The sequence below is a fragment of the Staurois parvus genome, unplaced genomic scaffold (assembly GCF_062004578.1).
Source record: "Staurois parvus isolate SC_StPar_1 unplaced genomic scaffold, SC_StPar_1.0 ptg000017l, whole genome shotgun sequence".
Taxonomy (NCBI): domain Eukaryota; kingdom Metazoa; phylum Chordata; class Amphibia; order Anura; family Ranidae; genus Staurois; species Staurois parvus.
Window position 1 is genome coordinate 6,452,265 of NW_028317813.1, and position 26,619 is coordinate 6,478,883.

The 26,619-nt window shown below is 41.6% G+C and overlaps 1 protein-coding gene and 1 long non-coding RNA gene across 2 annotated transcripts in view; one reads left to right on the top strand and one right to left on the bottom strand.

The window, feature by feature from the left end:
- LOC149473267 (uncharacterized) lies at positions 1 to 25,857 on the bottom strand. Its single transcript, XR_016313029.1, has 4 exons — positions 25,486 to 25,857; positions 21,362 to 21,496; positions 17,668 to 17,858; positions 1 to 1,799 (listed from the first exon to the last, which is right to left on the bottom strand). It is a non-coding gene; the product is annotated as an uncharacterized LOC149473267 (long non-coding RNA).
- The window catches only part of TMBIM6 (transmembrane BAX inhibitor motif containing 6), a 36,779-nt gene continuing 35,767 nt past the window's right edge, over positions 25,608 to 26,619 (top strand). The window contains exon 1 of the mRNA XM_089679256.1: positions 25,608 to 25,757. The gene's annotated coding sequence lies outside the window, so the exon portion shown is untranslated. The remainder of the gene's footprint in view (positions 25,758 to 26,619) is intronic.

Below are 26,619 nucleotides of genomic sequence, written 5' to 3' on the forward strand. Positions count from 1 at the left end.
TAAAAAATGAAGTGTGATTTTATTCTATCACACAATGGTGTAAAATAACAATGTAAAGCGTATTATGAACAGTTCCATGTAGATAAAACTACTGTAAAAATGACAAGCAAACGTTTAAAGAAAGAGTCACCATTATCTGTCATGGCTGTCCTTGCCATGTGCGATACTCCATGTCCTTGTCCGTCTCAATCTCTACTTGTCCTTCTCATGTCTCCTTGGGAAGAACCGGACGTGACTATATTGTAGCCGGAAGTGATCTCAGTATGCACCTGTTGCAGCTTCTCAGACGTGTGTATGCAAGAGTCATGTAGCGTGTAAGTGTGTGTGTGAGAGTCTCTCTTGTCCGATGTCTCATGGTCTTTTAAGAGGCAAATGTACGTCATAGTTAGTGATCTTAATACCTTCTATGGAAATTATTACTGCTTAGCAAAGCCATTTCATATAAGGAAGGGATGCTATACATATGATGTTTGATGGACAGGAACATATGAATGCTGATGTAAATAATATTATAAGCTAATGACGTAACCCTCAGCTATATATATTTAAAGAATAATATAGCTTAAGAACATATCAATGTATAATCACTAAACTATATATGTATCAATGTTAGAGACGTATACTAAATACACACAGATACTATTAAAATACATAATGTAATGAGTCCTCCTAATAACCTTGACATAACTACCAGATACTCCTATGCCTAAATATAGTATACTCAGCTTTCAACTGAGTTAGCTAGTTCCTGTCTTATTTTACTGTCTCAGCTTGACTTATTCATATCTTTTTCAGTCTCAGTTTAATTTGTATATCTTTTGGTCTCAGCTATAATTGAAGAATTGTAATACTACCATTTGTCAATAGACCATTTACACATATTAATATTAATTATGACTAATCATAAAAACCAAATATTTTGCAAGCTTGCCATCAATATAAGTGCCGAATCATAATTTAGATTTAACAGACTGGGACACTGCCTTCAAGGGACAGGTGAATAAAAAGTGGCTTTGTCCTGGCAAATCCAGGTCAGCTGACAAGTATGGCGACAGGTGTGCTGAATAAGAGGTGCAGTAGGAGCAGAGGTGATTGGTGGAATAAGGGTGGGAGGGTTGCTGGGGGAGGGGTTTGCTTAAAGTAGAACTTAGCCCTAAAAACTTTCTAGCAGGAAGAATTTTTATTGCAGAAAAGGAATACTGTGTTTTTTCTGCAATGTCTCAGTAAATTCTGACTGAGCAGCGCATGTCCATGAGTTATGTCATCCTAGCGTCAAGATGGCTAAACAACCAAACCCAGAATAAGCTGGGAAGAAGATGTCTGGGCCAGTGATGGAGCTCATAAATGTTGCAATACTGAAAGGGAGGTGGGAACTGAATGATTTATTTCTGATTCAAGGTAGAGTGGGTGGGTTGCCTTTTTCTTGGGGGGGTATGTTACTGGTAAAGAACATTGCTTGTTTTTTGCCAGACTGCTTTCACTCTGCATCTGCGCATCACAAACCAAAAACTCTTTTTAATTCATTTTGAATATTCAAAGCAAACTCCACCATCTATCCATGTTTCCATGCTATATTTACTGAGAAATCACTTTGAAAAGCAGCCCTTTAGCATTTCTGGCTGTTGCCATCTTGAGTAAGGGCAGATTATTCACGTAGCATTTACTTCCTGGAATCCATCTATCCTTAGTTCTGGCATGCAGGCAGAAGGGTGTACTTAGCTGAGAAATCCCCTCCTCGCCTCCTGAAGACTCCTGGGATGTATGACATTATTTACGTAGGCAAGGAAAACAGGAAGTAACTGAAAAAAATGGGGAAAAAAAGGTTTAAATAGAAGCAAATATGATATAATTTCTAATCTATTTACCAATGCTAGCAGCATAGGGATTACAAATAGTCAATGTTGATTCAAGAACTGAAGTTCCAGTTTAACTGCCTCCTGCCTGACATATAAGGAAATGACGAGCGGGTGGCGGTTCTCTCGTTCTGGGAGGATGTCATATGATGTCCTCCCACTCTAACCGCATGTGTGCGCCCCCGGGGGCACGCAGCGAACGGTGGTGCACTGTGTCCCTGGGACACAGCGAATCACCAATCAGTGGAAAGAGCCGATGACATCGGCTCTGTCACCTGATCAGCTGTGTCCAATCACAGCTGATCACATTTAAATAAGGAAATGCTGGTTATAGGCATTCCTCAGAGGGGACATGTACACTGATCACCAGGGCACTGATGATCAGTGCCCTGATGATCAGTGTAGCCTAACCAGAGCCACCTGTCAGTGTCCATCAATGCCACTTGCCAGTGCCCATCAATGCCACATATCAGTGCCTACCAGTGCACATCAATGCCACATATCATTGCCCATCTGAGCTGCCTTAAAGTTCCAGTCAGTGCTGCCAATCAGTGCCGCCTATCAGTGCCACCTAACAGTGCCAGTCAGTGCTGCCTATCAGTGCCAGTCAGTGCTGCCTATCAGTGCCGCCTATCAGTGCCACCTAACAATGCCAGTCAGTGCTGTCCATCAGTGCCGCCCATCAGTGCCATATATGAGTTCTGCCTTTCAGTGTCCATCAGTAATACCTGTCAATGCCCATCAGTGCCACCTACCAGTGCTTCATCATCAGTGCCACCTATCAGTGCCCATCAGTACAGCCTATCAGTGTCCATCACTGCAGCCTCATTAGCGCAAATCAGTGAAGGAGAAAAATTACTATTTTACAAAATTTTATAATAGAAACTAGAAAAAAACTTTTTTTTTTTTAATTTTCAGTTGTTTTTGGTTTGTTTAGCAAAAAATAAATACCCAGTGGTGATTAAATATCATCAAAAGAAAGCTCTGTCTAAAAAAAAAATAATAAAAATTTCATATGAGTACAGTGTTGCATGACTGCGCAATTGTCATTCAAAGTGTGACAGCACTGAAAGCTGAAAATTGGCCTGGGCAGGAAGGGGGTGAAAGTGCCCGGTAGACAAGTAGTTAAGTATACCTGACAGCTGCATTTGTATGGTGGGAGTGCAGCAGTCAGGATTATGCAACATACAGCAAGGTATACAGAGTGCAGCAGTAAGAATTACGTAACATACTGGAGTGGATTTACAAAAGGCAAATAGACAGTGCACTTTGGAAGTGCAGTTGCACTCATTTTCGCCAGAGCTTAGTGAATGGGGTAAAACTTCACATGGGAAAGAATACCCAATCAGGTGCAAGGAAAATTTAAAAAAACAAACATTTTTGGTTGCACATGACTGGATAATGGAATCAGCAGAGCTTTGCCATATCCACTAAGTTCTGGGGAAAATGTACTTGCAGCTCTGCAGAGTAACCAGACAGCTTCTAACTTTAGCTTAGTTCAATTGAAGCTGAATGGCTACCATGCACAGCTGCACCAAAATCTGTGTGCTCCAGTTTTGGCAAATTTCCCCCAAAGTCTGTGTCTATATCCATATTCTTCTGTCACCAGATTAAGCTTTTTTAAACAAAATCATCTGGATAGGGAAAAAGCTTGAAGGATACATGTGTGTTAATTATTTACCTTTTCCTGTATTGGAATGATTAGGTATAATGATTAGAAATCGAAACTTCCAGGAATGACAAAATCTAATATTTACTTCTCTAACCTTCCACTGACTATTGTTTCCTCCTGCTAACCATTGATACCTGGTATTTTTCCTCCCCAGACCACAGAAAATTTTCCATCACCTAACCATTAATCCTGGACATCTGTTTCTCACACCGATCACGAACACTGGCCATTTTTTTTCCCATTGACCACAGATGCCAGTCATCTTTTCCTCCTGCTGACCAGCAACATAAGGGGCACTATGGCATATATTGCTGACCACTGCACTGTATACAGTGGGGTTGATTTTATGGAGACTGGAGAGTGCATAATTTGCTGTAGCTGTGGATGGTAGCCAATCAGCTTCTAACTTCAGCTTGTTCAATTAGGTTTTGATAATAAAACCCAAAAACTCATTGGTTTCAACCCATTTTGTTGTACATAACAATGTGCTTACTGCTGTATGCAGTTGTAGCGCTACCCCCACATGAGCCACTTGTGTCTTGCCCAGGCTTTCCACCGCAGCCAAGCACACAGCATTTCCTTAGCTAGGTGCACACAACTTCTTACTCTAGTCTAGGGCAGGGGCGGACTGACATTTGGAAACTCAGGCACTGCCCGAGGGCCCGGGGTCAGAAGGGGGCCCCATGAGATGCCCCTGGTACCTTTTTCATTGGCTTTTTTGAGTTTGGGCAAGGACACAGGGGCCCCATGATCCCCTATTGCCCAGGGGCCCCATGAGTTGTCAGTCCACCCTGGCCTAGGGGTTGTAGTTTTTTTTGTTGTTTTATTTATTTTTGTGGAATTGGGATAGGGAACGGATATAGCAGGATACTCCAAATCAAAATATGCACAATTGAGGACAGCTTTCTCAAAGTTGAACTGTGTAGCAGACTGTACAGGAATGGAGAAAAGTCCCTTTGTAGATATGTAGACTTAGTGGGTTATTGCTCTTCTGGACACCAACAGGAAGAAGGGTCAGCCGCACACCAGAGGATTGATGAATATAGTGTATATTTATTGATCCATAGGACACACAAAACACCAGGACATGAATACAGGTCCTGTATTTATGTCCTGGTGTTTTGTGTGTCCTATGGATCAATAAATACACACTATAGTCATCAATCCTCCAATGTGCGGCTGACCCTTCTTCCTTTTGCATTGTGTGTGGTGGTGAGCCAGAGCCTGCACCTGTCGTGGATTGATCTGGATTGTTTGCCTGAGCGGTATACCTCTGTTCTTTGTTTTCTGGACACAGCCATTGTCCCCTCTAGCTTACACCCAGCAGCTGACTATATAGATCCCGAGGGGGGTTAAACAGCAGAAGTCCCAGCATCCATGTAGAACAGTCTGTACTCACAAGGCTCTTGCTGCAGGTCACCTTCGTGATACCAGACAGGATCTGTGGACATCTCCTTCAGTCAGCTCCCAGAAGCAACCTTGGGTTTCAGCCTTCTGGCTCTCGGATCGCCCACCCAAAGCCTCCTGGAAGCAAGAGCCAAGGAGGCAGCTGGCTCCGTTGGCTGATCCTCCCTTCTCACAGAAAGTAGAAGAACCCAGATCACATGTTCTCACTGAATATAAATACTAGTACCCAGCATTCTCAGGGGCACCATTCCCTGTAATTGGCTGGAACTTCATCCATATTCATGCTGCTGATCTGCATGGGTCACTCCTGTTCACCCAGAACCTTCCAAGTTTTCCTGGATACAGAGGAGCCAATAAAAGCAGCAGCAGCACTGTGAGACACACAGGATCTCTCACGAAATAATTGTAGCTTCCTAAGAAGCTACTATGTTTTACCTATCAGTCTCCTGTTAAGCAGGAGTCCACACTATACTAAACTGGACTACAGGCAGTCCCCGAGTTAAGTACATTCGGCTTACGTAATACTCATACTTACGTACACTTCCCTCGGGACCGGAAGTCAAGCTGTCAGCATTCTTGTGCAGCAAGCTGATAAGAGACTAGCTGATAAGAGACATCAGAGAGACATAAGAGACAGAGACATCCATTGCTCGTTACTTGTGGGGCTAGCAGTGTCTGCCCACTATCTCCAAAGTGATTTAAGACTGTCTGTCTGCACCTCCGGGGAGAGGAAAGGAGAGGCTGTCAGGCTGCTCACTGAAGTGATCCTCCGTCTGTGCAGGGGGGAGGGGGCAGCGTGTGCTGTGTAAAGGAGAGCAGAGTTCTCTCATACAGTACATTACAGTACAGTGTAGTTTAGCCAAGATAGTTTAAAGTTGTACTCTACACTGTACAAGAGTTTACAGTATAATATTTGAATGTTGAATTTGATGTTTAAACATTTACATGCACATAAAAGTTAAATATGTTAAGGCAAACATGTGTCCAAGCTGCAGTTCTTATGCAAAACACCAGTTTAGAGCCTCTTGAGGTTTTACTGCTTTCTGTAACCTTATTACAAAAACGTAATCTAATATCCTGTCGTTTGGTTAGTAGTTAGTGCTTATAAAAGTGCCTGATTCAACTTATGAACAAATTCGACTTATGAACAAACCTACAGTCCCTATCTTGTACGTAACCCGGGGACTGCCTGTATATACATCCTAGCAACCTACCTAGGAAGGGGCTAAACAGTATTACAGTATTACATACTCCCGATTAACATATTTATTTTCTCAATGGCTCCTGGTTACTAAGTAGTTTCTGGCTATTTTCAATAAGGTCTTTTTTAAATGTACACTTAGAGTGACAATGAGGTTATAGCAGAAAGGGGAGTGCAGCTTACGTAAGGCATACTGAACTGGACAGCTGGAAATGGTTCTGTGCTGCTGTATGCCTTACACTGGTGGAAACCAAAGGGGTAAAGTGTTCAGTATGTTAACTCCAACAGTAAACTTATATGTTCCCTTTTGGCCTCTGAAATAAACCATTGAAAGCAATTTGTTTTATCTGTTTGATAAGTGCAAAAAATACATGTTGATCATGCCAAAAATCCATTGAGCTCATAACTTCCTGTGAATTTTGGCACTTTTCATTGTTTTCCTCAAGTAGACCTTCACTCAAACTTAACTTCCTCTCCTCTACTCCACACTGCCTCCCTTTTCAACAGTGGGAGAATATCTAGGTTTTTGTTTAGCTTTTTTTAAACTAGCGGCACCCTACTTCTGGGTCCCTTGTCTGGGCTAGGATGACGTACTTGGACACTCATGGCCTCCTAGAAGATTTGCACTGTCCGGCCACTTTCTTAGGTACACCTGTTCAATTGCTTAGTAACACAAATTGCTAATCAGCTAATCACATGGCAGCAACTCAATGCATTTAGGCATCTAGACATGGTGAAGACAACTTGCTGAAGTTCAAACTGAGCATCAGAATGGGGAAGAAAGGAGATTAAAGTGACTTTGAACATGGCATGGTTGTTAGTCCCAGGCAGAGTAGTTTGAGTATTTCAAAAACTGCCGATCTACTAGGTTTTTCACACACAACCATCTCTAGGGTTTACAGAGAATGGACCAATAAAGAGAAAATATCCAGTGAGCGGCAGTTGTGTCTATGAAAACACCTTGTTGATGTCAGAGGTCAGAGGAGAATGGGCAGACTGGTTCGAGATGATAGAAATGCAACAGTAACTCTATATTTCGATATGGACCAAAATCAATGAGGAATATTTCCAACACCTTGTTGAATCTATGCCAATAAGTATTAAGGCAGTTCTGAAGGCAAAAGGGGGTCCAACCCAGTACTAGCAAGGTGTGCCTAATAAAGTGGCTGGTGACTGTATACAGTTGTGTTCAAAATAATAGCAGTCAGACATCACTAACCTGATCAATCACTGTTTTTGGTAGAAATGATATTTCTACATGGCAAATAATTTACTAGCAGGTGTAGTAGAGTAATAGAAATCCAACAGTCATGACATGCATGCTGGTGATTCTGTGTAATTGAATCACTAATTGAAAGGGGCATGTTCAAAATAATAGCAGTGTGGAGTTCTATTAGTGAGGTCATTCATTCTTTGAAAAACAAGTGGCAATTATTGCCCTTATTTAAGGAAGGAAGGCAGCAAATGTTGTACATGCTGGTTACAGTGCATTTCTCTCTGAAATTCTGAGGAAAATGGGTAGTTCCAGACATTGTTCAGAAGAACAGCGTACCTTGATTAAAAAGTTGATTGGAGAGGGGAAAACATATAAAGAAGTGCAGAAAATGATAGGCTGCTCAGCTAAAATGATCGCAAATGCTTTAAAATGGCAACCAAAACCTGAAAGATGTGGAAGAAAGCAAAAAACTACCGTTCCAATGGATAGAAGAATAGCCAAAATGGCAAGGACTCAGCCAACAATCAGCTCCAGGAAGATCAAAGAAGGTCTAAAGTTACCTGTGAGTACTGTTACAATTAGAAGACGCCTATGTGAAGCCAAGCTATCTGCAAGAAGCCCCCGCAAAGTCCCACTGTTGAAAAAAAGACATGCTGAAGAGGTTACAATTTGCCAAAGAGCACATTGACTGGCCTAAAGAGAAATGGCGCAACATTTTGTGGACTGATGAAAGTAAGATTGTTCTTTTTGGGTCTAGTGGCCGGAGAAAGTTTGTCAGACGACCCCCAAACACTGAATGCAAGTCACAGTACACTGTGAAGACAGTGAAGCATGGTTGCGCAAGCATCATGATATGGAGATGTTTCTCATACTATGGTGTTGGGCCTATTTATCGCATACCAGGGATCATGGATCAGTTTGAATACAACAGAATACTTGAAGAGGTCATGCTGCCTTATGCTGAAGAGGAAATGTCCTTGAAATGGGTGTTCCAACAAGGCAACGACCCCAAACACACCAGTAAACGTGCAACATCTTGCTTCTAGACCAACAAGATTGACGTTATGGAGTGGCCCGCCCAATTCCCCAATCTTAATCCAATAGAAAACTTGTGGGGTGACATCAAAAATGCGGTTTCTGAGGCAAAACCAAGAAATAGAGAAGAATTGTGGAATGTAGTCCAATCATCCTGGGCTGGAATACCTGTTCACAGGTGCCAGAAGTTGGTTGACTCCATGCAACACAGATGTACAGCAGTTCTCAGAAACAGTGCTTATACAACTAAATATTAATTAAGTGATTCAAAGGAAAGCAAAATCTTCAAACATTTTTCAGTTTATATAGTGAATGTTTGAGTTTGTAAAGAAGAATACAAACACTGCTATTTTTTTGAACAGTCTAATATTCACTTTTCTTCAATTTTGTTTAGAGGAACAACACAAATGTGATATATTTTTTCTTCATGTTTTGATGTGGAATAGAATGTGTAGTGTTCCCAATGCATTTGTGTGTATGGACATAAAAGCTATTAGAAGGATTTTGAGCTTTATTCACTTTTTTCAACACACTGCTATTATTTTGAACACAACTGTATGCACACATCCCAAGAGGCTATGGAGTCAAGCTATCACAATTGTTGACCTTGCAGTTTCATTTAAGCCCCACTGAATATCTACACATGTGCAGGATCAGGTGAGCATCATCAGGGGGTCAGCTATCCAATGAAAAAGCAACAGCAGGCTCCTGATTATGGAAGATTCAAGATTGCATCGCAGGACAGGATGTGCAGTGGAAAAGTGGTGGGTAAGAAAAGGGCAACACAGGATTCTCTAGGCCTCTGTGTATGCTTATCCTGCATAAAGAAGTGTCAAAAGTAAGTTGTGGGAAAGTACATTTTGAAAAGTAAAAATTCAGGAGGGTGAAGTTCCTCTTTATGCATCAGCTCTGCTTAGTTCAACTCTGTGAACTAAATAACACTTCCTCTTATGTTGTCTACATGACAAGAGTGGGATGCAGTTCCAAAATTCTTACACTTTCTGTCCCTGGGTGACAGTGATGATCCTTCATAGACACAGCACAGTGAATTAGTGTTGTCACCAGGTGAAAAAAAAGGAAAAGACGCAGAAAACATTTAGTTGCCACATCTAAGGACTGGTAAAGTGGAATATAAAACATTTTGTTCATGGTTTCATACAGTTTAACTTGAGTATTTATCAAGGTTTCTGAGAGAACATCAGATAGATAACAGCCAATCAAATTCCAGTCTGCACTGTAATATGTTCACTATATCCATCAATGTCATCGGTGGACGTAGGGACAGTATAAGCACTGATCCTGGCCTCATTGGATTCTAGGCCGCTACTACTTACACTCAGCACTGCATGAGTACACATGCTCTGACCCTAGCACTGCTCGGTTTACCTATTCTTGTGCGAGCCAGGATTGGACCTACTGAGCTTTTTTACCTTTAGGAACAGAGTGTTGATTCCCTGAACCCGCTTATTCATTTGGTTACCTATTATCAACATGGGACCTGTATGTACAGTATATCCAGCTGGATTTCCATTGACTAATGCAGATCATGGAACTTTATATAGATTACTAGTGTCCATTTGCATTTTCCCAGCTGCAGTTTTCCCACTGTGGTCATTGTGACGATCGTGGCGTCAGACCACAGACCTCCTCACCAAACTCGTGACCGAAGGACTAGCCAATCTAAAACCGCGATGTCACGTGCGTAACAATGCCACGCCCAGCTGCACCTTGCACTCCGATTTTCCAGCTAACTGGACCACAATCGACGTACCTGCAGCCTGGGAGCGTTTGTTACTGGATCAGGTTAATTACGCAATTAACCCTTCACACTGCCACCACCTCCTTTTTGTACAGAGAAAGAGGAAACTTAGCAATACACTAGGATGATTGGTTAATCGCCGGTATACCGCTATCTCCGCGGACAGGTTATACAGAGGGTTAAACACTCATAGTAGCGCTCTTCAGCGGAAGGGAATCGTAAGTCACATTAAAGAACTATAGAAACAGTTCAACACTTTCAGAAAGTAAGATTTATTACTAAAAGGTCAAAAGGGTGCAGTAGAAACATTTACAGAAAAAAGATGTAGCCAATAGCCATTATATATATATATATATATATATATATATATATACAGAGCACAACAGCACAGCAAACAGATAACAGAAAGACGTTTAGGTAAATAAGTACTTGCCAAATAGATGCCTGGGGTTAAGCAGTTGCAAGTTATTAAAACGCAGAAGGTCCTCACTTCTCTGTCTACACTCAAAGCATAACAGCCTCCTTTCTGCCCAAAATCAACTGGTATCTTCCTACAACGGACAACCCAATTACCTTATTTGGCAAATAATTGTTAGGCAGGGGGCTCAGCATCAAACACTGATTGCACTCCTGAGGGAGGGGGAAATGAGGGGATAACATTAAGACTTCTTAACACAGTGAGGGCCGTGCCTGGCTCTTGTATGCACGATTGCTACACCTCCCCCCTCAGGTGATTGCATATGAGTTTAAGAGAAATACCAAAATGCAGAAGTTTGAAGCAAAATGGAGAACCGCACCTCTCCCTGTGTGCATGATTGTGACAGTCATCACGGGATTCTTGGCCAGGTTATTGCTGTATAGGTGTTTCAGTCCATCCTGTGGTCTACCCACATTCTAAGTGCTCCAGTGTCCCCAACTTTCCTTGGTGACCTGATGTAGGCAAATTTAACCATTGTGGTTAGTGGTATTTACCTATCACCTTTCCATGTTTCCCACAGTGGTCGGGGCTTTTGTGGATATTCCAGTAGGTGGGAGTCCTATTTGGTGTTGGGTGATTGGGGGTTAGGTTTCTTGTGGGGGGTAGAGAGGATCGGGGGGTTGGTCTTTTCCTGGATGTGGGTTTGTGTGTTGGGGAGGGAGGGTCTGGGGTAGTCTTTTACCATTTTTGTATGAATACATTTTGTAGTAAATATGCTTTGCAGTAGCTTCGGGTTGATGTCAGTTCCCTGTTATCTTGTTCTGTTTTGGTGCCATACGTTCTAGGGGACACCCCCCATTACTTGGGTAAGGCAGAGCACTATAAGGAGGGGAATACATTTTTCCTTTTTTGCTCTACAGTATAAGCACTTCCCAAACCGTGCTTACCTTTGACATTTTGATTTAAAAAATCTGATTATTCTATCTCTTCTAACAAATCAAATACATCATGTGAAATTTCTGTGAGCTCATGGTGCAAACCCCAGGATCTCAAGAAACAGAGAATTTCCATAAAAACTGGCATTTTTAAGGTTTCCCTGAAGAAACCCATGCCTCTTGTGAAACAGTGCTGGGGAAAACTTCCCCTTTCTGCTGTTGTACAGTTGAAAATGAAAGGTTATTATTATCGTTCATAGTTGTATACATGTTCCTAGAGCTCCTTTTTCTTTCTTTGTTGACAAATTGAGCCCCCTAGTGGTAAAAGCTCTAAAACCATTTATTTATACAATTACAGATAACTTCTAAAGTTTTTATAGAAATTTGCTTTTAATAGGAAAGCTGAATAAAATGGATCATTTCAAAATACTTCTGGAGCCCCCAATCTGTAAATGTAAATACTGTTAAACATATCTCTCAACATTATGTAATAGAAAGCAGTGGGCACTTTTTAGCACATAATATTAAGGCAAAAGAAGCACCCATTCCTTTTTCCAAATCATACAAGATGGAGGTCAGTTAAATCTACTGTTTTTTTTTTACAACCATTTTTATTTATATAAATGTTTGAACATATTAAATTCCAAGTTCCAAATTCCAGATTCTGAATTCCATAACCAAATTCTGAGTTCTAAATTCCAATCCACAAATTCTGATATCACAGGTCAGCTGCAGAGCTGAGCTGTGACTAGTGATTCCACTAATACCTCTGGTTCTACAAGCTTAGAGTTTTTTCTTACCTCCTTACTGCTGTGGTTCTGCTGGTACCTGTTGTTCCACATACAGGTGCTCCTCTTACCTTGTTCTTGCACAGAACTATAGGCAACAATTGGTCCCAGCTCCTGTTTAATATAATCAGTTACATAGCTATTTCCTGCTCAGCCTCAGTTTCTTATCATGGCACAGTCAGAACTGCATCCTTCTCCTCCTGTCGGGCTACAGCCAATCAGAAAGGCTTCCTCCTCCACCCTTGTCTAATTAAACTAAGTGCAGTTCTCGACTCAATGCTCAACGATTGCATTTTCACGCTCTGTGATCCAAGTTCCAAATTCTGATTTCCAAGTTCCAGATTTTAGGTTCCAAATTTTGCATTCCAAGTTCTAAATTCCGAGTTCAAATTCCAAGTTCCATTATCCAAATTCTGTGATCTGAGTTCCATATTTTGAGTTTTGAGTTCCAAATTTCAAGTTCCATTTTCTGAGTTCAACCTTATGATCTGATGATCTGAGTTCCTATTTCCAAAATCTGATTTCAAAGATCCAAATTTAAAGTTCCATATTATCAGTTTTGAGTTTCGAATTCCTAATTTCAAGTTCCAGATTCTAAGCTCTATATTCCACATTTCTGAGTTCAAAATAGCAGATTCACAGTTTCAAATGCAGACCTCTGAGTTCCAAATTTGGAGTTCCAATTCAACTCAAAATTTGCAATACAGAATTTGAAACTCGGATTTTGAAATTTGGTACCTTAGGAATTTTGAACTTGGAACTCTGAATTTGAAACTGGAATTGGGAATTTGGAAATCAGAATTTGGAACTAGGTACCCAAAACTTGGAGCTCAGAAACCATACTGAACCTGGAATATAAAATTCTGAACCCAAAAAGTGGAAATTCACATTTTGAACGTGGAACTCAAAGCTTAGAATTCGGAACTCAGAATTTGAAACTTGGTATTTGCTACCCAGAACTTGGAATTTGGTAACCATAATTTGATACCTGGATTTTGGAACTTGGGACTCAGAATTTGTAATCTACATTTTGGAACTCAGAACTCTGAGTTTGAAACCTAGTAATTGGAACTTGGGTTTTGGAACCTAAAACTTGTATCTTAAATCTGGGAATTTGGAACTCAGAAGTTTGAGCTCAGAACCTTGAATGTGGAGCTCAAATTTTGGAACTTAGAACTCAGAATCTGGATCTTAAAACTTGGAATTGGATCTTAGAACTGGAGTTTTTTTTTTTTAATTCAGAACCTGGATATTGTAACTTGCAACCTGGATTTTGGAACTTGGGACTCAAAATTTGGAAACTATAATTTGGAACCCAGAATTTGAAACGTGGAATGTGGAACAAAGATCATGGAACTCAGAATTTGAAACTTTGAACACAGATTTTGGAAACCATGGTTTGGACCTCGGAAATTGTTACTGGTAACTTAAAAGTAGGGATTTGAAACTTGAAATAATTTGGAATTTAGAACTCAGAATTTTGAGCTTGGAACCCACAGTTTGGAAATTTGGACCTAGAATTCCCCATTAAAAGGAGCTAACCCATTGTCTTTTTTTTGTATACAGAGAGTTGAAGAATGTATTTGACACATTTGCCTTCTCCTTGTCCATAGTCACCAACTCAAAATGATCTTGTAAAGGGCCTACATGCTCAGACTTAACCTTTATACTGTTAAAGTATCTGAAGATTTTTGGGGGGCTTGCTCTACTCTCTTTTACAACCTGTCATTTGTTTTCAATTTCTCGATTTCCTTTTTACATATTCTGTTTTATTCTTTGTAACTTTTAAATGGTGATATATTTTAAAATGCTCTCTTCTTATTATTTATAGATATCTTAACTTTAGACATGAACCACGTAGGTTTTATTTTAGGCTTTTAAACTTATTGACCATGGGAATGTATTTTACAGTGTGTTTGCATACAGTCAATTTTAAGCATTCCCATTTCTGTTCTGTGTTCTTCAGTGACAACATTCTCTCCCACTCCAAGTCTTGGAGAGCAGCCCAAAGCTTTGGAAAATTTGCTCTTTCAAATATGAAACTCTGAAAACTGAATGCAGAACATGGAACCTGAAATTTAAAATATTGAATTTAAAAATTAACAACATGGAAAAAAAAGAACTCAAATATGGAATAGGGGACTTGGAGCGTGGACAGTAAAATATAGAACTTGGAATATGAAATTCAGAATATGGAACATGGAACTTGGAATATAGAAAATGGAACATGAAATTTGGAATATGGAACATGGAAGCTAGAATATAGAAAATGGAACTCAAAATATTAAAATGGAATTTGAAGCTTGGAACTTGGAATATGGAATTTAGAATATGGAACATAAAACTCAAAATATGGAGCATGGAACACAGAATATGAAAACTCAGAATAAGCAACACTTAACTTGGAATAGAAAACTCATCCTCAGGATCTCAGAACTCAAACTATGGAACACAGAACTCGGAATATAAAATTTACAATAAACAACATGAAACTCAGAATATGAAACTCAGAATAGGGAACATAGAACTTAAAAGATGGATCATGGAACTCAGAATATTTAATTTAGAATAAGTACATAGAACCCAGATTATGGAACATGGAATTTGGAATAGGAAACTCAGAATAAAGAGCACGGAACTCAAAATATAAAACATGGTATGACAGTATGAAGCTCAAAATATGGAACATGGAACTTGAAATATGAAAAGCAGAATATGAAATTCAGAATATGGAAGTCAGAATAAAGAACTTAGAATATGAAACATGTAACAAAAGATATGAAATATAGAACTCGGACCACAGAATTTAAAATATGGAACTTTTTATATTAAACTCAGAATATGAGACTCAGAACAAGGAATATCAAAATATGGCATGAGAAGCTCTGGTAATGAAACTCTGAATGAGGAACATTGAACTCAGAATATGCAACATGAAGCTCAGAATTTAAAATTTAGAATTAGGAATATGGAGATTGAAACATGGAACCTAGAATATAAAGCTCATAATATGCACCTCAACATATGGGACATGGAATTGGAAATATAAAACGCAGAATATGGAATTCAAAATAAGGTGTGTAAAGGGGTATTTTAATTTGGCTTGGTAGATAAGCAATATTCCTGCTTTATTAACAAATATGGCTAGAGTGCTTGGATAATAGGACAGAAGGATTACTAACAGAAGCCACAGGGATGGCAGGGAGACAAAAGTACAGGGGTCCCTTGAAGGACTGGAATGCTGGAACTCAATGGAACACAGGGATAATGGGATGTACAAGGAACAAAGGGGACCCAGGTAGTTATGCTGGCTATGGTTGGTGTGCATGTGTAGTCATGAATAGGCAGGATATCTATTACTATCAACAGGAGAACCCAGCACACCTGCACATACATCAAAGAGAGCCCTTAGAATGGCTGAGGTACAAAGTCTAAGGAGACTCTTTGGCCTCACCAGAGCTCCTGAAGTTGGAGATTCCCAGATTGCACCCTTCTGACTCAAGTTCTGCCCCATTCATTGGTACCTTTCCTGAGGGTGAATTCTTAAGAATACTCTATCCCATGATGGCTACAGTCTGTCATAGGACACAGCTCTTCAGCAATGGTTGCCAGATATTGTTCTTGGCAAAGTGCAATCTTTTCCGTCTCAGATAACTATGATGCACAATATAGCAGTGCTCTTGCAGATATTTGCATTGGACCTACAAAACCATGTCCAACTGCTGGCCACTGTGTGGCCTTGGAGGTGGGTGCCTGCCAGAAACAGATGGAGGAGAATACTCCCTCATTACCACTGGAGAAAAATCCTCAGTGGGTGGAGACAGGATCTCAAGAGATTGGCCTGAGTTGATACAGGTGAGGAGAAAGGGGATCCCTTTTCCTCCAAAACAGCTTGGTCTTTTGTTGTGGGTTCTACTAGTTCTAGGAGGAGGGTTAAGGTCAAGCCTAAAAAAGAAAAGGGAAACAGTTGCATTTACGCGGAGAGAGAAAAAGAGAGTGAGAGACAGAAATAAAGAGAAAAAGAGAGTAGCAATATCAGGTTAAACATTATCTGTTCTCTGACAATCTAGGAACCCGTTTTGAATATCTACATGTGTAATAAGTATTGCATAAGGCAGTTTCAAGCTTTAATATGACTGTGTATCAGGCCATAACAAAGGACTCATTATATGAAGGGAAATGTTAACATATTAGGAAGTTATTTAAAAACTATTCCCCACTTTTAACACTTAATGCAAATGGCAAACTTCTGTCTGATCTAACTCTTCAAAGATGTTGTGTGTCCAGGGGCGGACTGACCATTTGGAAACTCGGGCACTGCCTGAGGGCCTGGGGTCAGTAGGGGGCCCCATGAGATGCCCCTGGTACTTTTTTCATAGTCTTTTTTGAGTTTGGGCAAGGACACAGGGACCCCATGATCCCCTATTGCCCGGGGGCCCCATGAGTTGTCAGTCCGCCCCTGTGTGTGTCTGTAGTAGATTAAGCCAATTCTACTAGGAAGGTGGTGTTTAGAGAGATGTTTGCTTTTTGCCAACTAGAGAAAGACCTTTTTTGTGTTTTACAAGGCATGTAAGATTAAAGACTGAAAAAAAAATCCATTGTAACCTACTGCTGGACCATCCTCTTCCAACTTCAGCCTCAGTTCAGGATGGGCCAGATATTTCCTTATCCAGGTAAACAACAAGCTTAATACTGTGGCACTCAAGTAAGAGAAAATAAACGACATGGGGAAAACTTTCAGCATAAATGGGAAGAAAAAATATACTTGTACAAAATATAAATATACAAAGTAGCAAAAAATAAGCTAATACACTTGTACTGTATATAGTATAATGATACAAAGTGCCAGAGGTACTCCTTTACCTAAATAAAAATCAACTTGTGCTAAGATAATATTATGTGCTATAAAAAGATATTGCAGCTGGATTTAACAGGAGAGGAGTGAATGCTTCCCAGTTCATCTGGTAAACAAAAAACAGGGTGGTGCAAAAGCATCCATAGTGTAGTAAATAATGAACAGTTTAATAGTAAAATATCAGATCTCCATGATTAAGCCCATGCTTTGGGCGAAACGCGTTGGAGTGGGTGTATGAAAGAAGGGATGTTATGTTTTGTATCAATTAAATTGTTTTGGTTGATGTGGTGATGGCATCTGTGTGTGGCCCATTTATTCTTATGACTCTTGTTTTTAAAGTGGTGATATGCTCTCAGGTCAGCCCCCTTGACAACAGCCGAAGGACTGAAGGAACGTGGATTACCGTTGGTTCCATTTATTGGTAAAATAAGTAATTAAAGGCACTTATAAAAACAGTAACAGCATCCTGAAACTATTCCCTCTAGGCAGTCTGGGGACTGATCTGTCCACAGGCAGAAAACCACATACCTGGGAGAGGTCGAACTGATGAGAGGGCTTCCCTTACACCTCCAGTCCAGTTTTCCCTGGAATTGGTAACAGGGTATAGCAGAGCAAGGAGTGGCATGAGTGCCTGTAGTAGATCCTGGATAGCTGATGCTCTGGGTAGTGCAGGAATACTGTGATGCAGGACTGAAGACTGCAGAAGCTGTCATAGGAATCTGCAGGTACAAAATCCACAAGTGTAGTCAATCAAACAGAAGTCAACAACAACCAAGCGAATGCTGTACAGATTCGGGAAGTAGAGGCAGGATCAGAAGCCAGGTTGGTGGTAAGTATATGAGCAAAACCAGTACTGAATCAGCAGAGAGAAGATGGAGTCCAGCCACAAGCCAGGGTCTATGCCAGAAGGTCAGGATCAAGCAGGGTCAGAGGGAAAGCCAGATCAGAGTACAGATGCAGGAACAGGAGTGGTCATGGATCAAAGAAGCTGACGAATACTCAATGATTCTCTGAACTCCTGTAAAGCTCTAAATAGTCTACTGGTTTATAAAACGCCAGAGCCCAACATGTATGTTCATCCATGCAAATGCGCATTAGCATACATGCAGCAAGGTACCATGGGACATGTAGTCCTTAGAAATTGAAAGTAAAGAGCAGAGGAGAAGCTGCAAAGCATGCAGGGAGTCCAGGAAGTTGTGGAAAGAGATGACCAGCAGACAGAGAATTCACTACATGAAAGGAAATTTTTCAACTAACCTTATATTGGATTGTCAAAAATAACTATTTTGTATTACTATTACTGTGTACCAGGATCGCTGCCACCAATATGTGACAATCCCACGATCGCTGTCACCAATATGTGACGAATGCGGCGTCATACCCCTGACCTTCTCACCAAACTTGTGACCGAAGGACTAGCCAATTTAAAACCGCGATATCACGTGCGTAACAATGCCACGCCCAGCTGCACCCTGTACAACGACTTTCCAGCTAATTGGACCACAATCTGTGTACCGGCAGCCTGGGAGCGATTGTTACTGGGTCAGGTTAATTACGCAATTAACCCTTCATACTGCCACCACCTCCTTTTTGTACAGAGAAAGAGGAAACTTGGCAATATCAGCTATACACTATAATGGTTGAGATAATCACCTGTATAACACGGTCACCGCAGGCCGGTTATACAGAGGGCTAAACAAACACAGTGGTGCTCTTTTAGAGGCAGGAATTCGTAAATTGCAATAAAGAGCTATAGAAACAGTTCAACACTTTCAGAAGGAAAGATTTATTACTAAAAGGTCAAACGGGTGCAATAAAAATATTTACAGAAAAAAGATGTAACCAATATATATAAATATACAGAGAGCAACAGCACAGCAAAGAGATAACAGAGAGAAGTTAGAGGGTTAAAGTACTTGCCAAAGTCCTGGGTTAGCAGATCAAGTTTCAGAGTGAAAGGGTACGGGTCTCCCAAGTTGGTTCTGATGTTAAACGGAGAATTCTTCAACTTCACTTTCTTAGTCCTGACAGCCTAATTTGTAGTTCCCCAGCAGGGGGTGTCTCTGGAGTCAAGGACCAATACCCCGTTTAGGGCGGGAAGGTCTGGGCGTAGACAGAAACTAGAGCCAAAATCTCTTGTAGTTCATATTTTGGCTCATAACTTTTCCTATGCACAAGTGACACTCCAGCGGGTAGATTATTATGCAGACACATCTGAAGATTGATTAGATATGAAATATGAAATTCTGCACTGAATGGTTCACAAGATCTACTTTTCTGCTTTCCTATGCATTCCAGCTAAGGAGAGTGACCTATCAAACTGTTTGCCTCCTCTTGGCCAATCTGATGATATGCCTGGTTTTTATGTAAGTCTCTTATATTCTAAGATATGAGACATATGGGAAAAATGTGTTTATCTGGTTCTTGCTTCGTTGGAATGCCCTGAACTCCTGGGAAGGCTTGCATTATCTTTTACGAGGTGTGATATTGCACAGCTCTCTCAGACAACCAGGCACCTCGAAGCTCCCTGCCTGGCGCTGGCCTGCCTGAGACACTTCCAACACATATATGTCTCTGTGGATTAACACAGGGAAGGGGGAGAATGAGGGACAACATGGAGATTTCTTAACAAAATGGAGGACTGCGTCCGTCTCTGGGTGTACGATTACGACAATTACAATGCTGATGTTATAAAGTGAAAGTGTATGTTGTAATCATAGATTTCCTTTAAGGGAGAGGGATGCGTGTGGGGAGACTTCTAAAAAAAATGACCTATTTATAAATGACCTGTCAGTGCTTGGCAAGGAGCTTAAGGATTCCTCCAGCTTTGGCCACTTGTGGAGTAGCAGGTTTTGTAACAAGTGTCATTACAAAAGGAAGGAAAATTCCAAAATAGAAAGAACACAAGGAATGCTGAAGCCAACACTAGGAAAACATTTGCATTACATGCAAAAAACACATACAATGCGCAAGTTTTGGAGTAGACAATAGGGTGTCAGAAATACTTGTCTGTCCACCAAAAGGAAAGGATCAGAATTGACAAGATAACTTAACCGCCTAAGATTTATTATCTAGAACTTTAGTGCTTAACCTGCAACCCAAGAGCTGTATGTGGCCCTATGGTGCTTACCATTAGGGATGAGCTCAGACGTGATTGGATCCTAGTTCGAACTCACCTGAGCTATCTCGTCAGGGAGATGTCATTGCACAAAGCCAATTGTTAGTGGCCATGGCATTATCCGCCCACAGCCACATGTATACAAGAGGTGTATAGTATAAACATGCAGCTGAGGGGTAAGAAATGCCTTGGCTGCTTATGATTGGCCCAGTATTGGTACAGTTTCCTGGTTGTATAGTTCTGTAGGATGTGGACTAAGATCCAAACAGGCCTGAGCTCCTCCTTATCTACTATGCAACTTTTTGACCCCAGTGGTAAGCAATGGTGTTATTGGTTTGTAAAGGTAATGTAATGGCAGTGGTCTCTAGCAGTCTCTTGAAACCTGTTCCTCGTCACGTCTGTAACATATTGGCAATTTCTAAACATTCCCTCTCGTAAGGCTGCTTTCACACTAATCCATTTTTCTTCTGGTTTTGCGTTTAAAAAAGCAGAAGAAAAACTCATGACCAATAAGTCCTATGGAACTCTTCACACTGGTCAGTTGCGGGTACCTTGAATTTTTCAAAGTGCTGCTTGCTGCAATTTTGGTGCATCTTTGATGCGTCAAAAAAAACAACACTTCCCCATTGAAAGGAATGGAAAACACATCAACAATGTGGCAAAAATGCATCAAAAATTAACTCACTGCAAAAACATAAAAAATGCACCTTCCCTTTGAAATGCATGGAAAATGTTCCAAAACTTATGCAAAAAATGCATCAAAAACTCACTCATGGTTGCATTTTTTCTAATGCAGATGCCAGATTAAAAAATGTGGCAGAAATGCAGTAAAAACGTGGCAAAGACGCCCAATGCATTTTTACTGCATTTTTGCAACTGAGCAGTGTGAAAGTAGCCTTAGTCAGTAGTCTCTGACAATCGTTTCTAGCATTATGTATACTGAATATTATTTGAGGCCCTTTGGTGACTTTTGGGGCAACAGCTGGGGCTCTGTGTGCCTGGCCACTAATCTGGAACATAACAGAACATGGTGTTAGAATGACAGTTAACATATACATGAAGAGATTTGTCCAAAGTAGAGAAAAAAGCCAGAACAGTACATACCATTTTATGTCATTCAATTTCTTACAATGGGTGTTTCAGGGACGCATTTGGTGCATGAAGGTGGTCACTACCCTAGTGATCTTCTCCCAGATTTTCTCCTTTTAGGCATCACTGGTGCTCCAGCATACCTCCTTTCTGAAATGAGGGACACCTTTTACCACACAGTACATATGTAAAGGACACTTCCCTTCCATGGCCCTGGTGACATGGACCACAAAGATCTAGTATGTAGAAAATGATTGACTAAACCACACAAGTGCATTTTGCCTCTATTTTTCCTTATGTTGGCTCTTCTAATTAACAAACGTAATAATATAAAGAGGGACGGGTAAGCCTTTCTGAGATCAATAGGCTTTTACAACCGCAATCATACATGAGGAAAAAATGGCCCCTGGGACTTTAATGCAACTACACAGTATCTTTCATAAAATCACATTTTTATTGTATAGAGCAGTGGTCTCCAAACTGCAGCCCGAGGGCCAGATGTAGCCCTTTGCCAGCCTTTATCTGGCCCTTGGGGCAACATTCTTCCCACTTTGTTCTTAACACTGACACCAACAGTGGGCCATAATTCCCCCAACAGCAATGATGGGACACTCTTACTCCTACTAATATCAATCATCGGGCACTATTCCATTCACTGAAACCAATGACAGGGCACTATTCCTCCCAAAGATAGCAATGATGGGGCACTATTCCTCCCACTAATGTCAACGATGGCCCACATGGAAGAAAAATATATTTGAAATATAATTTAAAAATATTCTTCCCAAATATATTGACATATATTTGAAATGCTACAATTTTCACCATATTCAATATGTTTCAAAATATATTTCATTAAATATATATATATAATGTATGTTGAAATGCGTTTTTATTACAAAATATATGAAAAATATTTTTAAAAATACATTTCAAATATACTGTATGTCTTTAAAAATACAAATCTACATTTTTGGAATGCATTTACAAATATATGTAAAGCTATATTTTAAATTACTTTTTTATATGTTAAAAAAAATCTGAAGAATATATTTAAAAAATATATATTTTTAAAAATATTTAAAAAATATATATATTCTTCAGATATATGTCAATATATTTGGGAAGAATATTTTTAAAATATATTTCAAATATACTTTTCTTCCACATGCGCCATTGTTGACATTAGTGGGAGAAATTCTTCCATGTGGGGGGGGCACTATTCCATCCACTGAAACTAATGACTGGGCACTATTCCTCCCACTGATATCAAAGTTGGGACACTATTCATCCCAATAATACTAAAGACGGGGCAGTATTGCTTCTCCTGCTGACCACAGGCACTATGCAACTGAACACCACACCTGAGGCATTGCTTACGCTCATAGATGCCAGCCTAGGACATTTTCTATACCCACTGGCCACAATCTGGCCCCCCAAAAGACTGAAGGACAGTAAACTGGCCCTTTGTTTGGAAAGTTTGGAGACCCCTGGTATAGAGCATAAAAATGTGTATATGTACATTGTTTGGTAAAATAAGAAACATCACAATACAACAAAAAACCCTTGAGAATTGTGACAGAAGAGCGCTATACATGTCATGCTGCTGCTGATTCCTCAGTGCATTTCAATTGAGATTTACAATCTTCATCATAGGATAACGGGTAGTTTTTAGAGTTAGCTAAATTGAGTTTCTAGAAAGAGATGTTCCCCCGCATTGCCAAAAGGCATCCACCGGACCAAGTGCCCCCACAGTCAAATCCACAAGGGGCCACCATATTTGACTGCCGGGGGTGCCACTGCGCCAGCCCCCTTGCGGTGCCCCTCTGGGGTAACATCACTTTCTAGAAACGCAATTTAGCTATCTCTAAAGCTGAAGCATGAAGGGTAAAAATGCACTCCTCTGCCATAACTCTCACGGCTTTTTGTTGTATTGTGATATCTCTTATTTTAAGCAAATAATGTACGTATACACGTTTTTATGCTCTATACCAGGGGTCTCCAAACTTTCTAAACAAAGGGCCAGCTTATTGTTGTCCTGCAGGCTTTGGGGGGGGGGGGTGACTAAGGTTAATGAGAGTAGAAAATGCCCCTGGTGTCAGTAAAAGTAAACAATGCCCCATCTATGGTTTTAATGGGAGGAAAAGTGACCCATTCTATCAGTGGGAGGAATAGTGCCCCATCAATGGTATCAGTGGGAGGAATGGTGCTTCATCATTGGCATTATTGGAAGGAATAGTGTCCCATTATTTGTATCAGTGGAAGGAATAGTTCCCCTTTATTGGTATCAGTGGGAGGAATAGTGTCCCATCATTGGTGTCAGTGGAAGGAATAGTTCCCCTTTATTGGTATCAGTGGGAGGAATAGTGTCCCATCATTGGTGTCAGTGGGAGGAATAGTGTCCCATCATTGGTGTCAGTGGGAGGAATAGTGTCCCATCATTGGTGTCAGTGGGAGGAATAGTGTCCCATCATTGGTGTCAGTGGGAGGAATAGTGCCCCATCATTGGTGTCAGTGGGAGGAATAGTGTCCCATCATTGGTGTCAGTGGGAGAAATGGTGCTTCATCGTTGGCATTATTGGAAGGAAATGTGTCCCATTATTTGTATCAGTGGGAGGAATAGTGTCCCATCATTGATGTCAGTGGGAGGAATAGTGTCCCATTATTTGTATCAGTGGGAGGAATAGTGCCCCATCATTGGTATCAGTGGAAGGAATAGTGTCCCATCATTGATGTCAGTGGAAGGAATAGTGTCCCATCATTGATGTCAGTGGAAGGAATAGTGTCCCATTATTTGTATCAGTGGGAGGAATAGTGTCCCATCATTGATGTCAGTGGAAGGAATAGTGTCCCATTATTGGTATCAGTGGGAGGAATAGGGTCCCATCATTGGTGTCAGTGGGAGGAATGGTGCTTCATCGTTGGCATTATTGGAAGGAAATGTGTCCCATTATTTGTATCAGTTGGAGGAATAGTGTCCCATTATTGGTATCAGTGGGAGGAATAGTGTGCCATTATTGGTGTCAGTGGGAGGAATAGGGTCCCATTATTGGTGTCAGTGGGAGGAATAGGGTCCCATTATTGGTGTCAGTGGGAGGAATAGGGTCCCATTATTGGTGTCAGTGGGAGGAATAGTGCCCCATCATTGATGTCAGTGGGAGGAATAGTGCTTTATAATTGGTATTATGGGGAGGAATAGTGTCCCATTATTGATGTCAGTGGGAGGAATAGTGCCCCACCATTGGTGTCAGTGGGAGGAATGGTGCCCCACCATTGGTGTCAGTGGATGGATTGGTGCCCCATCATTGGTGTCAGTGGGAGGAATGGTGCCCCACCATTGGTGTCAGTGGGAGGAATGGTGCCCCACCATTGGTGTCAGTGGGAGGAATAGTGCCCCACCATTGGTGTCAGTGGATGGATTGGTGCCCCATCATTGGTGTCAGTGGGAGGAATGGTGCCCCACCATTGGTGTCAGTGGATGGATTGGTGCCCCATCATTGATGACAGTGGATGGATTAGTGCTCCATCATTGGTGTCAGCGGATGGATTAGTGCGCCATCATTGATGTCAGCGGATGGATTAGTGCCCCCTCATTGATGTCAGTTGATGGAATGGTGCTCTAATACACCAGCAAGGGGCCACATCTGGCCCATGGGCTACAGTTTGGGGACCATTGCTTTATACAATAAAAGTTTGTTTTATGATAGAAATGTAGTAATATAGAAGCTGGATTAAATGTTTAATGCAGCATAACATTTTGGTGGTAAAATAGTACATTTAGTATAGATGTATAGACATTGGCTTTGTGCACACCACCAAAAAAGGACAGTTTAGGGGGCATGAGGGAAAGAGGGATTTGTTCCCCAAATGGGGGACAGTTAGGAGCTATGGCTCTAGGTCAGGGACCCACACAAGCTGGCTCACTACCTCCCTCACCAGAACTACATGTGGCGGTGTGGTCCAGGTGAGGTCGTGTTTCGAGCTCACAGGTCTCTAACCATTACCCCTCCAGCCTCAACAAGTCTGATCCCAGGGGGTCCAGCAGCCACAGATGAAGCGTCCGCAGGAAGAGGAACTGCCATGTTTTACAGTTACCACGCTCTCCTGTAGCACAGCAAACTGCCACTTGCCTTCATTACCTTGTCCGCTAGGAGCGCTGTAGCAACACGAATACAGACTTGCCGTTCAGCCCCAACGCATTGGTCTCCTAACGTCCACCAATCACCGCGCGATTCCGCTCTGTTTACTGTCTCTCGTGGTGATGTCACTGGACGCTCCTCCCACCTCCTGACTGATTAGAAGGCTAAGGGGCGGGGCCCGGGCTGCTGGTATCTGGTGGTGTGACACGTACGGCGGAAGCGGAGGGACAAACTGACGAGAGAGACGGAGTGTTGTGCCGGGGAAGAGACAGGTGAGTGGCGGGGCCGGGCGGGTGAGATATGGCGGCTGTCTACACTGCCTAGTACGGGGGGAGCGGCTCTTCCTCACACTAAGCCGCGCTGGGCTGGAGGAGGCCGCCCCGGAGAGCCGCAGTACAGCACGGCCGCCGCCGCTTTGTGTTACCTGCCAGGCCGGCTGTGTCTGGTGTGGCGCAGTACTCTGCTCTGGAATATGGCGCCTCACATGGGTGTGCTGTCCCTTTCATATGTATATTTCTATTGGTCAGCACACACAGCGATCGCATATGGATGGAGCCGACATCGAACCACAACCCGTTCCCTAACGTTACCTTTCGTCTTTATATGCCCATGGCTCTCATTAGTAGCACTCCTGATGGGATGGACCTTGTTCAGGCACTTCCTGTGACAACGATTTACCAATGGTGCTCATGCGTTGTCACCCAGGCTCATTTACATCTGGTGGAGACTACAAGGCGGTGGTGACACGTGGTCAAGGTATGGTCTGCTGACCACCAGAGTAGGGATGAGCTCGGCTTTCATCAGATCCTAGTCTGAACCTGTCACCTGTACTGGGCTGATCAGATGTACCCTGCATGTATACATGCATCTGTGGGGCGGGGAATGTCACAGTCACTTATGAACGGCCCAGTACAGGTGGAAGATTCAGATTAGGATCCGAAGAAACCCAAGCTCATCCCTACTGGGGACCTCAGAAGACCATACCTGGACCATATGTGCCAGCACCACTGCCTTGAAGTCTCCACCAGAGGTACATACGAGAAGGTGACAACGCATGAGCATAATTGAAAAAAACGTTGTCACAGGAAGTGCCTGAACAGGGATCTTCCCAGCAGCTATTCTACAGCTATGATA